Below are 24,674 nucleotides of genomic sequence, written 5' to 3'. Positions count from 1 at the left end.
GATGTGTTTCCAGACGAATTACCAAGTTTGCCACCTGATCGTGAGGTAGATTTCCCTATTGATCTACTTCCAAGTACAGCATCGATCTTTAAAGTACCGTATCGAATGGAGCCAGTAGAATTAACAGAACTGAAAGATCAGTTGCAGGATTTGCTTGATAAGGGCTCTATGCGACCTAGTGTATCTCCATAGGGAGCTCCAGTATTATTTGTGAAGAAAAATAATGGGTCTATGAGAATGTGTATAGATTACAGGGAGATTAATAAAGTGACCACCAAGAATAAGTATCCTTTACCCCATATCGATGACTTGTTTGATTAGCTCTATGGTACACAGGTGTATTCTAAGATCTACCTCAGGTCAGGTTACCATCAAGTAAAGGTAAGGGCAGAAGATGTATCGAAGATGACTTTCAGGACTAGATATGGGCATTACAAGTTCCTTGTTATTCCATTTGGTCTGACGAATGCTCCTACAATATTTATGGATTTGATGAATAGGATTTTTCATCCATATTTAGATCAGCTTGTTGTTGTTTTTATTGATGATTTACTGGTCTATTCGATGAGCTAGGAGGAGCACAAGATACATTTGAGGCAGATTTTGCAAATGCTCAGGGAGAAGAAGTTGTATGCCAAGTTCAGTAAATGCGACTTCTGGCTCGAGAAAGTTGTGTTTTGGGGCACGTTATCTTAGGAGATGGAATTTCTGTGGATCCCAATAAGATTGATGGCGTAGTGAATTGGGCTAGACCGAGGAACGTCCAGGAGATCAGGAGTTTCTTGGGGTTAGTTGGATATTACCATCGTTTTGTTGAGGGATTCTCAGTTTTATCAGGACCTCTAACACGAATGATGAGAAAGAATGTCAGATTTGAGTGGGACGACAGCTGTGAGCAGAGTTTTCAGGAATTGAAGCAGCCAGTATTGATCATCCCGATAGAAGGTGAGGGTTATGTCATTTACAGTGATGCGTCCTTGAAGGGACTTGGCTATATATTGATGTAGCATGATAGGGTGGTGGTGTGTGCATCTAAACAGTTGAAAGAATATAAGAACAACTACCCTGCCCATGATCTTGAATTGGTTGCTGTGGTATATGTATTGAAGATTTGGAGGCATTATCTGTACGGTGAGCAGTGTGAGATTTTCTTCTACCACAAGAGTTTGAAGTATTTTTTCACTTAGAAAAAACTAAATATGAGACAGAGGATATGGTTGGAGCTTATTAAAGATTTTGATTGTACTTTTAATTACCACCTAGGGAAAGAAAATGTGGTAGCTGATGCACTAAGCAGAAAGTCTGGGAATCAGTATTAGCAGCAATGGAGATCTAGTATCTGATCATGATGGATCTAGAGAGACTTGGCAAAGAATTGGTGGAGAGTGATCCTCCAGTGTGTATCGCCAGTTTAGTGGTACAACCTACTCTACAGGAAAGAATTAAAGCCACTTAGAACGAAGATCCAGAATTAGCAAAGGTGATGGATAGAGTGCAGACTGGACAGGGAGAGGAATCTAGCATTTTAGATGACGGGGCTTTACGGTTCTGTTCAAGATTGTGTGTTCCTACTAATGCTGACATCAGGAAGACTATTTTAGAGGAGGCTCATAGATCTTTATATATAGTTAATCCCGGTAGTATAAAAATATGTGGGGATTTGTGAGAGTTTTACTGGTGAAGTGGCATGAAGAAGGAAATCGCTGAGTATGTAGCCTAGTGTTTGACGTGCTAGCAGGTAAAAGTTGAGCACCAGAGGCTAGCATGTCAGTTGCAGCCGCTATTTGTCCCAGAGTGGAAGTGGAACCATATATCTATGGATTTTGTCTCAGGGCTGCCATCGACATCACATGGCCAGAATGTGATTTGGGTGATAGTAGATCGGTTGACTAAAACCGCCCATTTCCTCCCTATAAAGATCACTATTCCCTTAGTCGTTTAGCAAAGATTTACATTTAGGAGATAGTTAGTTCTCACGGGGTGCCTGTGTCCATAGTGTCAGATCGAGACCCGCGTTTTACCTCATGGTTCTAGAGAAGCTTGCAGGAAGCTTTAGGGTCTCAGCTATTGTTTAGCACAAAATTCCATTCTTAGTTAGATGGGCAGATTGAGAGGACGATTCAGATACTAGAAGATATGCTCCGAGCATATGTATTAGATTTTGGGGGTAGTTGGATTCAGTTCATGCCGCTGGTAGAGTTCGCGTATAATAACAGTTATCAAGTCAACATTGGCATGACACCATTTAAGGCTTTATATGATAGGAGATGTCGATCTCCTTTGTATTGGGACGAGATGGGGGAACGGCGAGTTGTGGGACCAGAGCTTGTGTAGCAGGCGTACGATAAGGTTCGGCTCATCAAAGATAGAATTAGTGTAGCTTAGAGTCGATAGAAGAGTTATACTGATAGCTGCCATAGGAAATTAGAATTTGATATTAGGGATCATGTATTTCTGAAGATAGTTCCATTAAAAGGTATCATGAGGTTTGGAAGGAAGGGTAAACTTACCGTTAGGTTTATCGGTCCGTATGAGATTCCAAATAAAGTAGGGCTGGTTGCCTATAGGTTAGCTTTACCACCTACATTATCTAGGATGCATGACATATTCCATGTTTCCATGTTGAAGAAATATGTATCAGACCCTTCTCATATAATCAGTTTTAGTAAATTAGAGCTTAGTGATTCACTAGTCAATGAGGAGGTACTCGTGCAGATTCTGGATGGAAGAGAATAGGAACTACGTAATAAGAAGATTCCTTTGGTAAAGGTTTTATGGAGGAATCATGCAATAAAAGTGGCTTCTTGGGAGCTCGAGGAGGAGATTAGACAAAAGTACCCACAATTGTTCCAAGAAGTTCAGATATAATTAGGAAATGCAAGTAAATATGTAGTATTTCTTTTGAAGGTACATGTAATACTTTAGTTAGTAAGTGGTATTTTAGTTTTGGGGAAATTTTATTTTGTATATATGATCTCCCAAGACTTGGAATGTAACCACGGTATTCATCCGCCATAAATGAGGGTAAGTAATAAAATAAGTAGATCATTTTGCCTTTAAAGAGGGGAGAATGTAATGACCCAAAGAATAATAGTATTTAAATAATATAGAAAAGGAAAAATGGGAAACAGTAACAAAAGGAGGCAGTAGGCTGACGCTGTATATTGGGCTCGTCGATAAAGGTGTGCTTCGTTGACAAGATGATACTGAGAGGACGTTTTGGGTGGCTCTGAATTTTGTTGACGAAGGGGAGAGTTTGTCGATGAAGGGGAGAGTTCGTCGATGAATTCTCCACTTCGTCGATGAATTTCCTCCTGACCTCGTCGACGAGGTGATGCGGCTCGTCGATAAAACCCCTAGTATAAATAGCCTAAAACTCAGTTTTTATGTAGAAAAATCGGTGGAAATGCTCTCTCTCTCTCCTCCCTACTGTTTCTCTCTCCTCTCTCTTCGATTTCAGCTCCATTGTTCTTCGGATTGATGATCTGAGGCCAACACGATGCTCCTAGGGAAGTTCTCTCCAAGTCTGCCAGAACGGATCGTCGGTGGAACAGAGTTGAAATTCATCCCTAATTTAAGGTAAGACTTTTTATGCCAAATTTGGTCTTCCTGTAGTTATAGGAAATGTTATTCATGGAAAAATACTAAAGTTTAGTTCTGGAAGTTGTTGTTTTCAGGGTGTTCAAAAGGGGAACCCTACGGGTGTAGGACGAGCATGTTTTAGGGGATTTCTTTTTAGTGTCAGGTAAGAGAATAAACTAAAGCAGTTATTTTTCATGCAAATTTTTATTAATTATCAGTAAATTAATTTTTAGGAAGGTATGTATTATATTTGAATATTGTTGAGAAATACATATTTGGGAAAATATTGTTGTTATACAAGAAATATGATTTTAGAATAAAATATATGATTTTACTCAGCATTGTGTGGCAAGAATATGGTTTTACATGTAAGTATTATGTTATGAAAAATTTTACGAGTAAAGCATGTTTTTAAGAATTATAAAATAATACAGTACATTATGATTTTAAAATACACGATAATTGATTTATTTATTCAGAATGATATGTATGAAATATTCGGCGCAAGGCCGTATTTATAAAATGTTCGGCGCGTGGCCGTATTTATGAAATTATAGAAAATGCTATCAATCCATTTATGTTAAATGTCATATTATCATGTATTATATGTTATCAGAATCCGGATATTAGTTTAGTTTAGTTTCAGGAGCATTGTACAATACCTATATAGATTAGACAACTATGTTCAGATTTGTGCTAACCGTCCCACAAGGGGGTGGGAGATGGATAGTCAATGTGGTTTTTAGTGTAGAGTTGTAGACGTCCACCTGGTAGTCCAGACTAGGGTGTGGCGAGCCCATCGTGCTTACAGACATTTTTGACTCGGTAGTGGTCGGCCAGCCATTGTTGGGTCCCGCCTTCGGACTGCACAACCCGTTATGAGGGGGTAATACATGACATCAGCTAGCTATACATCCTGGGTGAGTTTTCAGTATTATTAGCTATATCAGACATTTTATGAACTGTATGATTTATTAGAAAATACAAAAGTATAAGATTATTCAGTATGTTATGATGAATGTTTTCAGGTACATGAAATATACTGTATATATATAATTGCATCAAATATTCATGTTACCACACGACTCTATTTAGTTTATTTTCCCTTACTAAGAGGTGTCTCACCCCCAAACTTAAATGATTTTCAGGAAACCTAGAAGGACCGACGGATCAAGGCCGCCATTGAGTTAGTATGGTACTACCCCGCTAAGAGGATAGGTTTTGATCTAGGAATAGTATATTGGTGTTGTGAGTTCCTAGATATGTTTATATTCTGTATTTTTTTGGAGATTGTACATAAACACAGATATTTGGGAATATAGTTGACTTTGGTATTTATATTTTATGGTTATGAAAATGTGATTTATATTTACTGTTGCTTAGGTTTCCGTTGTGAATGTTAGATGTGTCCCCATTACCCACGGGTTCAGGTTGACCTTATTATTAAATATGTTTTATTATATGATTAGATAAGCAAGTTGTTACATAATCCTCAAGAATACTAGTACCAATAGTAACAAATACATAATATTTCTCTTGAGACAACGGAGGCCATTATTACTTCAAGAAGTGGAAAAGAAGTTCCCCAACTTGAGATACTCATTGACAGACCAATAGTTGTCCCGACACCTGAAGTTAACACTAAGATAGATGAGGTCAAACAAAAATCAAAGGAATCAAACCCATAATTGAAGAAGTCAGTTAACGTGGAGACTGAGACCAGTAAGGAATACCAACCTATGGTTCCTTACCCTTAGAGATTGACAACCATGGAACCATAATTTCTTACTGGATTAAATGTCAAGGAGTGTAATGTTGAAGCAAATCCCCACAGTGGTAAGGTGATGGGTACACCCGATAAATAGGGTGAGTTGATTAGTGAGAGTTTAATTTTCAAAGAACTAGGTAAAAATTTTAATGTTGATGCTTCTGCCTCAAAGAATGGTTCTTAAAGAAGTTAATTTCTTGGAAAATATATTGAATAAAGATCCATACTTGTTAAGACAAGGAAAGCAGTCTGCACATGTTTTGTTTGGTACCTTAGAACAAATTGATTTATTTGAGGCTAACTTTTGTGCAGGTAACAACACTGATTCATCGTGGTGACTCAAATTTAGAGACTCGCCGGTTCAATTTATAGACTTACACCCATCAGATGAAATTCCTCCAGAGCCTCCACCAGACAGACTGTGATGTTTTTCTTTCTTTTCTTTTCATTTTGTTTACCTTACTTTATTTGTAGTTTATTTTCAAGTACATTTTTTTGTAGTTTCCGTTTTTCTTTTCCATTACTTCTCCACCCAGGTACGCTTTACTTCTCCCATGTACATCTTTTCTATTTCCCCTAAGGTTTCACATTGAGGACAATATTCCACTTTAGTTTAGGGGGGGGGGGGTGAGAATTTACATGTGACACTATGCACGTTCACTTGTTGAGTTGTATTAATTAATTAAAAAGAAGAAGAAAGAAAGAAGGAAAGAAAGGGTATTGAGGATAGATGATTATGCAATGATTAACACTTACTTGCATATAACCTAAGAATTACACACTCAAGTCATTTATAGGTAGTTTCTATTTATATGACTTTGTAACTCCATGAAGGTTGATTGGTAGTTCATTCGTATTAATTTGGTTATATAAACTATTGTATTTACAAGGTATCTCATGAGGCAGAATAGACACATTCACGTGATTCATTGCACTTAGGATTCCTTGTGAGCACTGATAGAACACCTGTGGTGACTATGACACCTTGTGAGGTATCCTTGAGCTATTTATCGTCCTTTTGAGTGTTAACATCAAATCAGAGTTCGTGAAACTCAATTCTCTTTTCTTCTGGATGATTCTTTGTACACTAGTCTTTGTTTTTGACTTGCTAACCTGGTGGCATCTAGTGGGGAGATAGAAACCTTGGTTTTGTAGCCTGCTCAATATGTGATGGTTGAGTCATCCCTAGAGGTAGACTTAGTTCATGAACTACTGTTCGAGCTTAATTCCCATTGGTGGTATGAAGACAAGAAAATAATTGTAATGATTGTCTTAATTAACAATGAAAAGACAAAAATTGATGAATGAGCAAATGAAATAATAAGAAAAATAGAAATGTGCATGAAATGAAAGGTTAATACCTGCTCCATACAAATACCACAAATAGTTAGGGACATGACACATGTTCTCCAAGTATAAAGACTCTTCAACAGCTTAATGCTTCAGATATATTCACGTCTGGTTTGTAAATAAGTTGATCTAGGGTGGCCTTGGTTGGACATGGCGAGCAGGTGAGAAGATGCTAGGGTGAAGGACCCGACACCTCATAAATAGGCTGGATCCTTTTCAGACTAGCCCACTCCATACATTTAGCGTTTGTTAATTACAATATGTGGGATGTTTAATCGCGACACTCCTCCTTACATATGATGAGCAAACCCATTCTTTTTGAGTATTTTTTAGGGTATACTTGTTAGGCCGAATCAAAACAACCGTTCTGTAAGTGTCAATTGGTATCTTGGGTGTAACGAGTCATACACATTACACATACCTTGAGATTTCACTTGTTTATACTCAAATCTATATGACTACATTAACTATGAATTGTATTGCTGGTTAACTTCATATGAGTATGTTGTTCTTAATGACTATATAACGATGAGACTCGCATAAATGACTTACTTCAGAGTTGCGTACATTGTATATGATGAGCTTGTGTGAAATTTGGTTATATTCTTGTATGTGATATGGTATGGTTGGGTTGCATGTGCAGTTGTTTCATGTTTGTTGGAGTTAGTATTTGTGGGCACCGCCCTAGAATTCATTTATGTTATTTGTTAGATACTAGAAAAACGTTAGTTGGGGGGTGTGATCACGCGCCTAAATTGCATAATTAGGTGTTTTAATTCATGCATCGAGACTTATATTTTTAATTAAATACTTAATTATTCTAAATATTTTAAGATTGTGTTCTATTTATAATATTTGGATTTTTTTTGAGTAATTTATGAATTTTTGGTATTTTTTATTGCAGGGCAATTATTGGAAGCTAAAATCAACACTACTTCGTAATCTGTGGGTAACTTTCTCATTTGAGCTCCGATCAAGACGATTCAAAATGCTATGGAAATCTAAGGAAATCATCTATAACTTTCATGTTTTAAGTTTTGAGAGATACAAGATTTAGAATGGTCAAAATTGGGCTTGTTCCCTAGAAAACAAAATGAAGAAAAAAGAAGAAACAAGAACAACAAAAAGAAGAAAAAAATAATAATAACAATATGCTTTGATTTGCCCTGCCCATGCAGTCAAGTCCTTTAATGTGCGTTGGGTAGTTCTTTAGGGTAAGGTTCTCACATATTTTTTTTCTTTTTTATTTCTTCCTTGTCTCACTCCACCACCCTCCCCTCTCTCTCCCTCTCAACCTCCCTATTCTCCTCTCCTCTCTTCCCTTTCAACTCCTCCCTCCTCTCTAACTCTCTCTTTCTCTCTCAGCCTCACTCTCCCTCTTTTTCTCTTTTATTTTCAACTCTCTGTCCGGCCCCCTTCTGTCTCTAAACTCTCTCTTCTCTCAACACTTTCCTTCTCCTCCTTCATTCCCCTTTACCTTGCTATGTGTGAAGGCCAACCCGAGCCCTCCTTACTTTGCAGCCGTTGCCTCTGCCTGCTCCTTCGCTGTCCCTGCACTGCAACTCCTCCTCCCTACTATAGTTGCTGCTAAGTGTGGCTGCCAAGGACCTGAAAGACTCCTTCCTTTTGCACGCCCAAAAACCCAAAGTTGCTGCTTTCCCCTGCTGCTCCCTGCTGCTACCATCCAAGGATCCGAGGAAGCTTCCCCAGTGCCGCTGTCTCCCATTGCCGCTACTGTCCTACTGCAAAGCCGAAGCCCTATTGCTCTGTCTGCTGATGTGCCTTACTGAATTGCATCAACCCAAGCTCTCCTTCTCTCTGTGTGGTTGCTACTGAAGGCTCACCCGAGGCTGCTGCTTCTTCTACTCTCACGTGGTCAGCTGCTCTCTTCTCTCTCTCTCTCTCTCTCTCTCTCTCTCTCTCTCTCTCTCTCTCTCTCTCTTCACGCGCTCTCTCCGTCTCTCGCATCTCTCTCTCTCTCTTCTCTCTACTCCATCTCTGCGGGCTCACTCTCGCTCTCTCTCATCTCCTCCACTCTCATAGCTCTATTCCTAGTCTCTCTCTCTCTCTATTCTTACATTTAAATAATATATTAAATATTGATATTTTGCAATTGAATTTGAGTTAAAGTTTTGAACTTTTGAATTTTGTTTGGATATTATTGTTTAAGTTAATTTATTTACCTTCTCTTCTTAATTAATATTATTGTTAGCGTTAATTGTTGTTTCGTTTATTTTTTTCATTAAATTTCGATTTAATCTCTTAAAAAAAAGAAAAAAAATATATTTTCTTTATGATTTAAAATTGTTGTCTTCTCTTGAATTTAACTTTTGTTGGGTTTTAATTATTTTAATTTCTATTTAATTAAAGTTTGAATTTTTATTGTGTTTCCATTCATAGCTTAATTGTTAAAGAGTTAATTTTGATTCATGTTATTGATTGCATTGAAATTTAATTTTTGTTTGAGTTGCGTTTGATTGAGTTTTTTTTTTAGAGTTGCATGCTTGAATTGTGTGGTAAAGTTTTGATCTTTAGACTTTTGTCCATAATTTTAAGCGTAGGATTTTTTCGTCTTTTGTTGTTAAATTTAGAGCTTGTTAGGATTTATAATTTAAATTGCACGTTATTTTAATTCGTTAAAGAAATCTCAACAAACCAGAAAACCCGAATTTAAATTGTGTTCAGTGACCTTTTGGTTTCTTATTTTCTAATTGGAATTTCGTAAAATTTGTAATTAAACTGCATTCTTTGAGGAGACGATTTGGTCTTTGGGCTAAATATTACACGACTGAACTCCTATACTTGAGATAACTTCCGAGCTGCTCATTTTTTGAGTGAGTCATATAGTTCCTTGTAGGACTTGAAAAATGAGATGGATAATGGGGTGAGACAATTCTTAGAAAGGTGGACTAGACTTTCGTTAGTATGTGGCTAACATGAGTTTTAGTACGAATAAAATATCTTCATATATTTAACTATCTCAAAAATGGCATTTTAAAACTGTACTGAACTGTATACCTAGAATTATATAATTTCTGAATAACATACCGTCGGTTTAGTATACCCCATTAATAGTAATTTGCCCATATATGCTTAGAAGATACAACCTAGACTCCTAAGCTAGCGTCGTCACATTTTCACATACTCATACGACATGTTTCCCCCCATGATAGGTTGTGCGGCCCGAAGGCTAGACTCAGCATATGGCTGACTGACCATAGATAAGTTAGAAAAAAGTAGTAAGTACGATTGTGCCTACCCCAAACTCGAAACCACATCAGGAGGGGTCCCCAGAACTACCTCGGGTAGTACTGTACCCAGGTCTCCAATCAACTATCCATCATTACACTATCATCACAGTGTGATTGCACCACCTCCCAAAACTAGCTACGATACCGTGCTCATAATACAACGTCTGGTATTCAGGGTTCTTAAATCATATATGACAATTTATGTAATAAAAACTATATAAAATATAAGTTGTTCATAATTCTGTAAAATATATGTCATATACTGTCTCAATATAAAATCGGCATATCATACTCGACGTACTACCAGCACATCATAACTCGGCTTTTAGCCAGCATGTCATAACTCGGCTTATAGCCGGTGTGTCATCACACAACTTAGCCGGCACATAATCACATAGCTTATAGCCAACACATCATCACACGACTTATAGCTGGCACATCATATTGTATAAATATTCTGTTTATTTATGCTATTTTAACCCGTTCTCATGCCACACAATTTTCATCTGATAAGTCATAAATCGGTATATCATATTTGTCATATTCTTACAATTATATCTTCTACTAAAAAATAAGTCATACCATACTACATATCTGCTTTGTTGAAAATATGGGTTTAATTTGCTATTCACAACCACCCCCACCCCCCACACCCCCCCCCCACCCCCCACACCCCATATCTATCATATATATATATAGGAAAAACAAATAATCATCCTACTCACTTTGATTCTTTATAAAGCACACACCATAACACTTAGAATACAATAATTTTCAATCGATCGGTCAAAACGTATTAGAAAATCTAGAGTAAACTTTATCCAGTAATCTTCATATTCAAAAACTTACTTGGTTGGTTTCGAAATCATTCATTTAAACTGAACCCTTGCTCGAAAACGCCTATTTTTTAAAAAAATTAACGGTTGGATTGGTAATTAAAAGCTTGTAATCATATGTATATACACATATCACTAACTTGTCACTTTAAAAAAAAAATCAGCGGAACTTACAAAATTAACTGACATAGTATAATCCACATTACTTGTTCCTAAAGAAAAAAGGCCCTAAAACCTTCGACACCCACCGAAAACCAATCCACAACAAATCTTACCGAAGATTCTACTGCCATCCTTGCTTGGAGGATTGAGAGAAGATCCAAGAGCCCAAAATGATCCGAAGAGGCTTCTTAGGAGAGAGCATATACTCGCTAGCGCTAGAGCAGAGACGAAGAGAGAGCGCTCTCGCGCTCTCTGCTCTCTCGTCTTCTCTCTCGTGCTCTCTCTTCTCTTCGCTTCTCCCCCCCCCCCCCTCCCTTACTCGGCCCTTACGTCAGCAGGCCTGCCGCAAACCGTCAGCGATTTTTTCTGGACCGTGACAAACCATCCATAGTTTGGCCAGTTGAACCATCTCAGTTGACTGAAAAAACCCAAAAACCCGGTCAACGATTTCGTTCCTGCCAACCAATTTCCTTCTTTTCTTTTGTTTTTTTCCTTCTTTGCGCAGTCTCTTATGGTAGGTTCTGTTAGTTTAAAATACGAGTGCAGTCTTGACAACATCAACGATATTAAGAATTGCCAGTTCACAGTTAGGGATTCTATCCTCCTGCCACTGCCGATCAAACATTTTCTTCAGTGCTTGTTTCTAGGTCTTTCACTCAGCTTTTAAGATCAAGGATCTTGGTTGCTTAAGATATTTGTTGGGGCTTGAAGTTGCTCATTCCTTTAAGGGATTTTTTCTTTGCCAACGTAAACATGCTTTAGATATTTTGCAAGATGCTGGTTTTCTTGGCTCTAAACCTGTCTCTTTTCCAATGACTCAATATCTTAAGCTTTCTCGATATGAGGGTGATCTGCTTTTGGATCCTTTATTGCCGTCTTGTTGGTAGATTGTTGTATCTTATAATTACTAGATCTGACATTGCTTTCTCTGTTCAAATACTTACTCAGTTCATGGATACCCCACAATTACCTCATCTTCATGCATAGGTATCTTAAATCCTCTCCTAGATAGGGTCTTTTATTTCCTGCTCATTCATCCCTTAAACTCATTGGTTTTACTGATTCGAATTGGGCCAGTTGTCCTGATTCTCGCTAATCAGTTATTGGTTTTTGTATGTTCATTGGTAACCCAATTGTCTCATGGCGATCTAAGAAACAAACTACTTTCTCTCGATCTTCTGTTAAAGTTGAATGTCATGCTATGGCAACTATTGCTTGCTAATTAACTTGGCTTGTCACCTTGCTCAATGATCTTGATGTTTCAATGTCATTACCAATTTCGTTTTTCTGTGATAATCAAGTTGCAATGCACATCGCATCTAACCCTATTTTTCATGAGAGGACAAAACATATAAACATATTAACTACTACTTGGTTCGAGAGAAAGTTCAAGCTAGGTTTCTCCATCTTCTTCATGTTTCCACCCATCACTAGTTAGCATATATTTTTACAAAGGCATTAGAGTATGGTGCTTTTCATCATCTTTTACGCAAGATGGGTGGTGTTGAATATTTATTCACCACCACCATCCTGAGGGGGCGTATTAGCAGCCAGCTCATAGTAGTAACAATAGTTAGTTACATTATCTATTAATTGCACCAGCATATTTCACTTGGCACAGCAAGCAACAGTAAAGCATACCAGTTAGCACAACAGCAGCATTACAGTTGTAGCTCACTTATAGGATTTGTTTAATGTAAGGCTTCAGTGGTGTATTCGGTTATTGAGTGGGTGTGGGTGGGCGGGAAGGGAAGTAAGACTAACATTATGGGAGTTTGTTGTAAAGATACCCCAGGGAAGCTCCTTGGAATGTGATCAGATTGAGAGAGTTTCATCATACATTTTGATAAAGTTTATCAAAGGTGTTTTGGTTTTTCAAAAAGCAATACGTGTGAAAATATAAACATAGAAAATTCAAAATAACTAGGACTCAATTTAAAAAGGACTTAATCTCAAAATTAAAGAACTCAAATTCAAAGACTCAGGACTCAATCGGATTTCTCAAAATGGATCCTTCAATTCCCGAGATACAAGGTTGACTTTTTATTACAATGAATCTCCTCAAAAAGGCTTGGTTAAAATTTGGGTGTCTGCAGTGAGAAAAAAGCATAGATTCTGATCGAAAGGAGATACAAACTATATCAATATTGAGCAAAGACGTTGGGAACTGGAATATTTTAAGGAAGGGAAGATTTCAAGTTTCTTGTTTTGGATTCTGAAAGTTAGAATTTGAATGTTTGAAAATTGTAGAGGACCAAAATCAAAGAAGAATCGAAGTATTGACATTGAACTTGAAGAAAGGAGGAGGGTGAAGACTAAGGTTGGTTCTGTTTCGTTTTTCTGTTTAATTTTGCTTTTAAAGCACGCAAATTTTGAAATTGAAGGTCCAGTGGTTTGAAATACAAAATTTTTTTTAAATTAAAATGTTTGGATCCGAACCATTGACCTGAATCTAGACCATTATTTGGATCAGACCCTTTGACCTAAGATCCAACCCATTGACCCAGCTATTGACCCAAAGACCAAGATCCAAGACCAAGGTCCAATTTGGACCTGGGCCTGTTGACCATTGAGCCTGAACATGGCCCGTAGCCTAGTTGAATATTGGAGAGTCCAACCCATATAATAAGTGACCCACTTTGCAGGATAGGTTTATTGGGCTTGACCCAATTAGTTAAAGCCCCCACATTCACCAGTTAATTTGCTTAAGCCCAGTATCTCAAATTGAATTGGGCCCAACCTAGTAAATTTTCATGAGCCTAACATCCCAAACTAAATTGGGCCCAGCCCAATTAATTTGTCCTAAGCCCAATACCCAGATTAAGTTCAGTCCGATCTAGTACTAAATAATTCAAGTCTAGTATGTCCATGCTTATAAGTTTGGCCTAGTAGATAATGCAAGCCCAGTGTCCAAACTTAGTTTCCCAACCTAGGTAGGTAAACTTGGGTAAACCTTGTTTGACTTATAGGAAAAGCTTGAGAAATTTTTGATTACGCGTCAAAACTGCGTTATTGGGCATCTTAACCCGGTCTTTATGGCTTATATTTTTAATTAAATGTCCAAAATTGTCCAATATTTTAATACAGTTCCAAAATCAAATCATTCTTTGGAACTTTATTTTGCACTATTTTGAAGTTTTGGTAATTTTTTTTGTTGCGGATAATCTCGGAAACAATCGATACCTGTTTTTGTATTTTCAATGCATAACTTTTCCATCTGATCTTTTCCATCTGCGCTCCTCGTGATTCAAATTTTTGGAGAAAGTAGACAAATGATTATTTACAACTTTTGTATTTTGGAGTTTTGTGAGAAACGGCCATCCAAAGAGTCAATTTGTGATGAACAGAGAATGAAAAAAATAAAAAAAATATAATATTCGGGTCCTCTAATGGGTTCGCTCTGGTCTCCATCCGAACGGTCCGGGTCTTGTGTCCTCTTTCACCGCCGCGCGACTACGCCTTTCAAAAGATCAAAAACCCCTTTAAAATCTAAATCTCCACTTTTTTTCCTTGCACCATCTTCTTCCTTCTTTTTTTCTTTTCTTTCTTTCTTTTTTTTTATATTTTTTTTTTTTTTTTTTTTTTTAGTTTTTTCTTTTTTCCCCTTCTTCTCCTTTCCCACACAACTGAGTTATCTCTCTGTTGTTTCATCTCTTGAGTTCCTCTCCAAATTGCCTACTTCTCACATCCTCCTATTCATTCTTTCTTTCCCTTCTTCTTCTCTTCTCTTTTCTTCCTTCTCTAACTCTCTCTCTCAAACGCCTAGCGCCGATAACCGTCGTTAAGATCCAAAATCGAGAAAACGTTACAGTCAGGAACTCGTACCCTTCGGCTGTCATCTGCTCTGCCAATATCCTCTGCTGTTTATTAACTCCAGCGTCTTCTGCGAAGACTAAAGACTTCTACTCATGCACCCACCTTATGTTCTCTCTTTCCTTTCTCTTTTTCTTTCCTACCTGCCCTCCTCCTCCTACGGTCAATCATTCCACTACTGCTCACTCCGTTGTCTTTGTTTCTCTATTCCTTCTTCTTCTTCCTTCCCCCTTTTTCATCGCCTCCTCGGGACTCTCCGTCCACCGCTCTCCAATTATCCCACTCCCTCTCCCACCCCTCCCCTCTTTTCTAATCCTTCCCTCTCTGCTCTTCCGCCCAGCTTGCTGCCTATCAACCACCCCGACCCTCTTCTGCGACCCACCACAGTAGTCTGGGCTGCCAAGAACACCAGCAGGCAATCTGCTGCCAAGAACACTAGCAGAGCACCACTTTCCCCACCCTTGGCCAGCAGTATCTCCTTCTACTTCCATCCTACCTTACTATGCTGCCTTACTTTCCTGCTAGCGTCCGCTTTCCACACACCGTCACCCAGCCAAAAAGCTCCGATCCTCTTTTGATCTTCCAACCTTGCGACAAACCGTCGTCTCCACATCCGGTCTTCACCGGCCAAAGCTTTCCCTCCTTCTCGGTCTCTGCTCCTCGGAACGCATCCCCTGTCACATCTCCCATCACCCCAAGCCACCGCAATTCCGTCCATCTTTCCATACCAAGTTCCGAGAATACCATCACCCCCTACCTCTCCATTCCAAAAATCCATTGCCAATCAACAACATCTAACCAATTATTTTCTTCTTGTCTCTTCTCCGCTCATTACTTCTTATTAACTCCCTCTTGCCATTTTTTGGATTTTTGCACCTTAGTTAGGTGTTTCTCACCTTGTTGCCCTTTGCTGTTTATTTCTTTTGCTTTTAGTTGCCTTTTCCCTATCTTTTCCATTAGTTCGTTTGCCTTATTTAATTATTTAGTTTAGGTACATTTTTCCTTCTTTCATTTTTATCGTCTTTGGGGGGGTCACAATTCATCGTCTAAGAGGGGTAATTTGGGTTCGAAGGTGTAGCTAGTTAGAGGTTTGATGGGTGGGGGGGGGGGGTTGTGGCGTGAATGTTTTGATTAAGTTTTCCATTATTTGCGTGTTTTAATTCTGTGTCCAAAGTTGTCATCTTTTAATTAGCACGCTTGTTTCGAAGTTTCCTTGAGTAGGGGGGGGTTAGGGTTCCATTCTTACTTTTTAATTTAGTGAATGTTAGTTTTAAAGGATTTAGATTGCATGTTATTTTAATTGGTCAAAAAGAATCTCAAACCATCTTTGAAAATCTAGAATCTGAATCTCGAAACGAGTTCAGTCCCTTTTTTAATTTCGATTGGAAGACGTAAATCTGAGATTAAAACGGATTCCCTGAGGAGAGACTAGTCCCTTGGGCTTAATATTCAAAAACAGAAAACACACCAACGACATAACTCTTTGGATCCTTGCGATAAAGCTTTCGAGCTGCTCATTTTTGAATGAGTCAATTTTCTTAGGAAAATCCTAGTAAACATTGGAAAACAAAATGAACAAAGAGTGTTCAAGATAAAGAGACAAAGAGCTTATCTAAGTTCCGAGTTTGTTCACCCAGTTTTCTAGTCACACTTTACCAATTCTCTAGTTCAAATCTGCAAAACCAAAAAAAAAGGGAATGAGAACCTAGATTGTGAAACAAAGTAAAAGAGGAAGAAAAAGTGAGCTTCTGAGAGAGAGTGCAAGATTCAGAAGAAAAATGAGGGAAAAAATAGAGAAAAGAAATTCGCTCTCTCTCTCTCTGCTCTCTCTTTTCTCTCTCTCGTCTCTCTCTCTCTCTCTCTCTCTCTCTCTCTCTCCTCCTTTGCTCCCGTGCCTATTTCCTGCGATCCATTCTCCCCTCTCTCGACCCGATCCACGCACCAGGCATACATATAGCCATCCTCGAGTAGCGAGGATCGCCGCACCTCTCGCTCGCGTCGATTTTTCCTTTCTTACACATCCACCCCGCGAGTGCCTGAAACCACATACGGATTTGGAGATATTGCAAGCACATCAGCAGACAATAGAGAGTCGCGAGTCGAGACCGCTAGAGCAGGAGAGAGAGACGAGCTCTCTCGCTCTCTCTCCCTCCTCCGCCCCTCCCGCGACCACTGGCTCGCCCGCCCTGGCGCCCAACGCGCAGCCCCATCCCACCACTCGTCCTTTCTCCCCCTCTTCCACCCCCATCTGTACGGTGACATATGGCACAAGTAAAGCTATGTGTTTGGAGGGTGACATGGAGCAATTCTGACCATCGAATCTATGTTTTCTCTTAACAGCTGAATTTCTGTCACATCAGCAATCCACATTAAACATTGTGAGCCAACCAGAAGTTGCCACGTAATAGGCGACGTCATGCTACTACAACAAATTCAAAAAGAAAAATAAATAAATAACAAAGAACCACGTGTCTCCATTGTTGGCTGACACGTGGCCCATTTTGCTTAGCTAGATTGAGTTGATTTAGATTAGTTTGTTTATTTTATTTTTAATTTAATTTTTACTTATTTTCTAATTTTTGAAAATTGAAAAAAAATAAAAAATTAAGAAAATCAGGATTTTTTTAAAAAAAAATCAAGAGAAATAGATAAAAATTATTTGAGTTATTTTGACTAAAATTTTAAAAAATGAATAAATAAAAATACTAAAAAATGAAGAAAAGTCTTTGAAAATCTCAAAAAAATTTAGAAAAGTGTTGGAAAATTTTCAAAAAAAAAACAAAATCTACAAAATTTAGAAAAAATCTAGGAATGTTTTAAAGACCCTTTGCTTAAAAATTGATGATTTTACTTGACCTTTGTATGTGTTCGTCCCAATGATTTAACAAAAAATAAAAACGTGTTTGAGACGTCATATATATTAATTCTGAGGGGAGTTTATCTAACATGATTCCCTCCATTAGAGGTCTTATTAGGCATTCCTAAATCATACTGTGATTTTTATTTTCTTTGTATCTTTTCCGATTTCGCTTTTTTCTTTCTTTCTTTTCTTTTCCTGCGTGTCCTTCCCCCCCCTTCCATTCTTTATAGAGGGATAAATCATGATTATTTAGGTACTGGGCGGAGAATAAAGTGTTTAAGTCTGTTTTTGCTGCTCCTTCTTTCCTTCCCCTCACGAAACGCGTGAGTACAAACTCTAGTAAACAGGCAAGGCTCAGACTGCGTTGACATAAGAGTAGTTAGAAGGCAGCCACGAAGACGAATTACTAAACGACGCGTACTTAAAAAAAAATAGGTTAATGACGACCATATCAAATTTATAACCATTCTAAACCCTTCTTTGGGACATGCCTTATGTTCACAAGTGAAGATTTTAGGTAGTATTGAATTGCTATGCAGTATTTCCGGTGGCGTGCTAGACTTACTCAAGAGTTGCCATATGGACAACTGCACCCATGTCCATTTGCTTTCATTGGCCAGGTTAGGATTGAGACCCCTAATCAAATCTATCAACCTTGAATTGAAAGCTTCTTTTTATGGATGGAATAAGTCTAAGCTTAGATTCATATAGTCATTATCAAGCGAAGATGGCTGCAAATAATTGAATACAGACGGAAAAATAACAATAGTCAGGTACTCACTCTACTCTCATTTTAATCATCTCAACTTTTATAATTAAACCCATTTTGAGCAGACATCCAGAAAATAGCAATCTCCTAATTGTGATCCATCAATCAGTCCAAGCCAAGTCTAGTCTACATTTAACATCCACCTCACGCTTTCTTCTCCTACAAAAGTCAATATTGGATACCCTAATAGAAGCAACATGTCCGCGGAATTAATTTAGAATTTTTTTTCATCTTACATTCTATCATCTATACCCTTTTTCCGAACCTTTCTTAAAATGAGACATCCAACGTGAAAAATCCTTTTATACCCTTTAAAATTTTTTAAAAAAAGAAACATTAAAAAAAAGAGAAAGAAAAATATCAAATATTTCGCATTTTCATGTTTGGATATTAAGAAAAATAAGAAAGCAAACAAAAAATATATCAAATTCGTGAACAAAACTTCGATTTTGCACAACGTTATATATATATATATATTCTTTTTTTTAATTTTTCATTATAATAAAAGAAACTTTTATTTTTAATAATATATAAATAAAAAATTAGTTTTTCCTCCTTACTTTCTTTTCCGTAAGCAACACTTTTACACAACTCAAAAATATGACAAGGGAAGAGAATATTTTTCAAACATTTTTACATGATATAGACCTCTCTAGTCTCCTCTAGTTCCCCAGCTCATGCCAAGTTAAATGACATAATTTAAAAAAAAAAAAAATCACACATCCCTTAACACATTTTTATCTTAAAAATGACAAATCAAATAGGTCATCAATTTTTTTGAAAATAATATTCTAAATCTAATCTTTTTAGTCTATAGCCCATTTAAGAGAGTATAGTCCGATCCAAACTCCCTATAAATATTTTGGCCTATTAAACAAAGTCGTCCTACTCTAGTAAGAAGACAAAAGCATGCTTATACTTTTATTTTAATAAATGTCTTGACTTATTGTCATAATAAATTTATGATTCATAGTACTCATCAGCAAAGGTATGCCATCTTCTTAGCGTTTACAATAATATAAAATAACCAAAAGTTTGAATGCAAAGGCCTTTGGATGAGTATATATAATGAGCATGCATGCAATCCTTTACAACTTTTGTATTATATTATATGCTGCATTGGTTTATAATGACATTTTGAATGTATGCTTAAATGTATTTTGACAGTGGAGAGATTCTACATTTTAATTTTAAACTGTCCCCTTCCATAGATGCATGAAAGATATTCAAACATAGTTGGTAGAGGTAGGCTTAAGGAGTTTAAAAATTATTTTCTAATAATGTATGATAGTTAATAATAATAATCCTCCCCTCCTCCTCCGCCTCTTTCTTCTTACTTCCTTCTCGTCTTCTTCTTCTTCTTCTATCTCTCTTTTTGTAAAGGGTACAGGGGACAGGTCATATGCAAGAAAAGGAGAAAGGAATGGACTCAAAGTGAGTATACTTTGGGTACTTGTATTGAAAAAAACACTTTAATTTTTGGACACTTGCTTAAGTAAGGATTTTAAGATATATTTTATGCTATTGTTGAATTCATATAACAAAATTTTTACAATTCTTGTGAAATGCATTTAGGTCATGTTTATGTTCAGATTTCATACTTTCAATTTAAATTAATGAGAATTTGAGCAAAACTTATCACATTTTTGTGTTGAATTTATTTTAAACCCAAAAAAATTTAAGCAATTGTGAGTGAAAATCCTATGAGGATCATTGAGAGAATATAATTGAGAGTGAGCAATAGAGCTTGAGAATTGGAGGAGAATTTGTCAGAGTTCAGACAAAGGAGGTTGAAGTTTGAGAGTTAATGTTTGAGGTTTGAAGATTGCAGAGAGCTAGAATCAGAAAAGAATCGAAGTTTGGTATCAAGCTTGAAGACAGAAGGAGTTTGAAGATCAAGGTTGGTTTTTTGGTTTTCAAATCTTGTTTAATTATGCTTTAAATTGTATGAACTTTAAAAAAAAATCCTATGGCTCGAATGTAAATTCAAGGTTTTGACTTGGATCCATTGATTTGGGTCTGACCCGTTGACTCGTGTTCAATCTATGGACCTGAATCCAAAGACCTAAAAGCCCAGATCCATAAACCTTAAGCCTAAGGACCTAAGACCCAGGCCCAATTTGGACCCGTGTTTATTGACCATTGACCCCTCTTCTGGCCCAAAACCCAACTAGGCCCAAAATGATTCAATCCAATATCCTAGAGCCCAATTGGGCTAAGACGTACAGTTAGGCCCAAGTTCATTAATAAAACAAAACTCAGGCCCAACCCAATTGCCCCAAATCAAGTTAGGTTTGGCCTAATTAACTGAAGCCCATTTTAAAAATAGTGCCCAATTGCCCTACGACCAAAGCCCATTTTGGATCAAGCCCAATTTAATCATAGTATCATTGGCCCAGTTTGCTTGAGCCCAATTAGCCAAACTTGATATTGAAGCTAACCTAGATTGTTTGTTTCAAAGGAAAATTTGGGAAAATTTTATCGAGAAAATCTAAGTAATAAATTTTTTTAAAAAAAAAAACTAAAGAAGAACTCATCTTGATTTTTAGTTCGATAACCCGAGGTCCTCTGTCCACACTTCCCCTTTTCTAGTTCAAATATTCAAAACAAAAGAAAATGGAATGAAAACTAAGGAAAAAAATGAGAAAGATCAGAGTGGAATAGAAAGGAAAAAAAAAAAAAAGCAGAGAAAGAAAAATAGAAAAAAGGAAGAGCGAAGAAAGAGGAAGGAAAAAAAAGAAGAAGATAGAGAACGTAGAATAGAAAGAAAAAACTAGATGTTGGCCTTACAAGGCTTAAAATTTTCTTATCTTGTTTTGATGCTAACAAACAAGTGGAATTTAATTTGTGTGAGTAATGATATTTCAGGGCTCACATATGTGAAAGTAAGGTCAAAGTGCTCACAAGGATCAAATGAAGCTTAAAAGAGTCCAAGCATGGATTTAAAAATGATATATTAAACCTTGAAGAATATGAAGACATGAATGAGTTGTTGAAAGCCAAGGAATATTAAAAGATCTAAAGAAAGGCAAAGTGATAAAGTTCAAAGAATATGAAAGTTTGAAGAAAAGATGGAAGCTTGAAGAACAAAACATGAAGACTTAAGAATGAGAAAAGTTTTAAAAGTTTTCATGTAAGTACTTTTAATATTTAAAATATCATTTGAAATATTTTGAAACTCTTAGGTTAACTTAGACCTAGATACTTTTTAAAATACCTGGAAAATATTTTTAAGGCTAAAAATTATTTTAAAAGGGTTAGAATCATTTTTGGAATAAAAAGTACCAAAAAGGGTTTTTCTATTTGCTGTCAGTTTTTATATAGTCACATTAAGGTACATTTTGCATTATCAAAATCTCATTATTTTGAAACGTGGTCAATATAAAAGTTGTAGGGTTTTCTCTTAGCTTTCATTTGACACCAAGAAAACCTAATTTGGAGTTATATAGAAAAATTTATAGCCAAAACATTAAAATGGGGTCACTGCTGATAGAAGAACAAGACAGAATAGGCAGAGAGTTACAGCAGCAAGTTCAGACGACTGAACTTGCAACTTTAGTAGACTGAACCTGCGACATTAGATGACTGAACCCTCATTTCAGTCAACTGACCCTGTATCCAGTTCTATTTTTTTAAGGGGTTAAGAAACTTCAGTCGACTGACCTCGACACTTCAGATGACTGAACACTGTTCAACGGACAAAAATTTTAAAACTCTTGTTTTTAAAATATAGTTGTTTGAGCTCTAAACTTTCTAAAATTTTGGAAAACACTTTAAGGAAACTTTTGCAACATGGAAACAAGTTTAAAAGCCTATAAATTCATGGTTTTGCAAATCAAAACACATCCAAGAATTGAAAAATCTGCTTGTAAAGCTGAAAGCACTTTTGTTCTTCCAAAAACTCTTTTGTTCACTCATTGCAAATCTATTTTGCTGAGAAATTCTGAAGTGCTAATTCTTCTTCTTTTGAATTCCTACTATTAATCCTTATCTAAGAAGGATATTGGTGAATTCTACACTTGAGCTTCATTGTATTTCATATTGGTATTTTACATTCAAAGTATATAGTGCTGAAATTGTACTAACTTGCTCTTTGAGAGAGTATACTTGTACGTAGATTATATCTTATTTCTTGTAGTTATTTGATGTTCCAAGGGTTGTTTGGATCGTTGGTTAAGAAAGGGGACATTGCTTAGAGAGGCAGGCTCTAGCTTATGTAAGGAGTGACCAAATGAAGGAATATCGTTTGGAGAAGGCGGGCTCTAGACTTAACCAAGGAGTGTTGTAATCAGTATTGTTTCACCCGTCAACGGAACTAAACTAGTGAATCCTTTGGTGGTTTGCCAAAGGCGAGGACGTAGGCTGGGTGTAAGCCGAACTTCGTAAAAATCTCCGTCTCACTCTCTCTTTCCCTTACTCTTTATTTTCAGCATATTTAAATTGTGTGGATGGTTGAAAATCATATAAACTACATATATTTGGAAATCAAACAAACTTAAGGTTTAATTTTGATTTGGGTTGTGGAAACCAAAAGAGAGTACGTTGGTTATACCATATCTTGCGGAAACCTTACAGGAATATGTTACTTGGTTAACATCCTAAAGATAAATTTACCAAGAGTTTATTTGAGTTTTAAATATTTAGAAAGAGTGATTTAATTCATCTATACAGGGCTTTACATCAGCAAGTATAAATTCTCATTCACTACAGGACTTGGTTCAAATTTGGCAAATATAAACAAACAACCATCTTGAGTTGTTATATTACCAAAGTGCTGAATACTTTATATCTTGGTTTGATTGTTTGTTATTTAACTTGTACTTGGCAAATAAATTGATTGTTTGGCTTGAAGATTTTGTTTAATTGATTGGTTGTTTAATTGTGTTATTGATTGGATAAAAGAATTAAGTTCTCAATTGATTAAAGAATTAAACAAACAAGTCAAAAATTGGTTAAAAGAAATAAAGTTTAAGGTATCTCAAAAGGAATTAAAAGAAATTTTTAGAATCCAATTCACCCCCCCCCCCCTCTCTGAGGAAGCTATTCCTAATTTCAATAGAGAAAGAAAAAGAGAGAATAGGAAGAGCGAAGAAAGAGGAAAGGAAAAGGAAAAAAAGATAAAGAATGAGGAGTTTAAGAAAAATCCAGAGTGAAGAAGAGATAGAGAGAGAGAGAGAGAGAGAGAGAGAGAGAGAGAGAGAGAGAGAGAGAGAGAGATGTTGGGAAAGTAACAAGACAACTAACACATTGGATAAATCTTTCCTAAAAATTAAATCAGTGACGAGCAAAAATAACCAACCAACGACAACAACAACAACAACAACAACAACAACAACAACAACAACAACAACAACAATAATAATAATAATAATAATAATAATAATAATAATAATAATAATAATAATAATAATAATAATAATAATAATAATAAAGCACACATCACAATAGGAACACCATGAATTTTAACATGGTAAACCCCTCCGATGTGAAGGGTAAAAACCACGAAGCCTATGAGACCTAATAAAATTTCAATTATAATAGAGGCAAAAAATCGCAGCAGTACAATCACAAAAAATGTTCACAAACTTAGAGCGAAAAGGATTCCCAAAGGAATCGCGATAAACTAAGAATGAGTGGAAAGAAGTCACCGAAATGCAGTTACTGTCAGTACTGCAAAATCAAGTCCTCCAAAGCTCTGAAACAAATCTCCGTTGTCCAAATTGAAGGCCGATGAATCCTGAACGTGTTCTCCAAATTTCAGCAAAATCGGATCATAAAAAACCTTCTGACTGTCGAGGTGATGAAGACTCTGCGTTGTTTTCTTCCTCAAGGCTGCCTGCTGCCTCACACATTTTTTCTCTTTCAGTTGCAGGGCCTCACAATTCACTTCTCACTGTAGTGGCACTCCCATTGCTGCACAACTTCAATTTAATTACCCTAATGGGCTTCAGAAACATGGGCCCTTTTTTTTAGTGGGCTGGACCCAACATATCTCCCTCTCCAGCCCATAAATGGAAGGAGACACTCATTAAGATTATCAAACAATTTTGATATCGACTGCCTCGGCACACAACTCAATCTTCGCACAAGGCACCACCTTTGTTATCATATCAGCAGCATTCTTATCAGTATGGATCTTCTCAAGTTCAAGCAACTTAGAATCCAAAACATCTCGAATCCAATAATATCTCACATCAATATGCTTTGATTTATCACGAAAGGTTGAATTCTTACTGAGATGAATAGCACTTTGGTCATCACAAAATAACACATGCTTTTTCTG

The sequence above is a fragment of the Malania oleifera genome, chromosome 4, assembly GCF_029873635.1.
Source record: "Malania oleifera isolate guangnan ecotype guangnan chromosome 4, ASM2987363v1, whole genome shotgun sequence".
NCBI lineage: Eukaryota > Viridiplantae > Streptophyta > Magnoliopsida > Santalales > Ximeniaceae > Malania > Malania oleifera.
Note: the sequence above shows the minus strand (reverse complement) of the source record.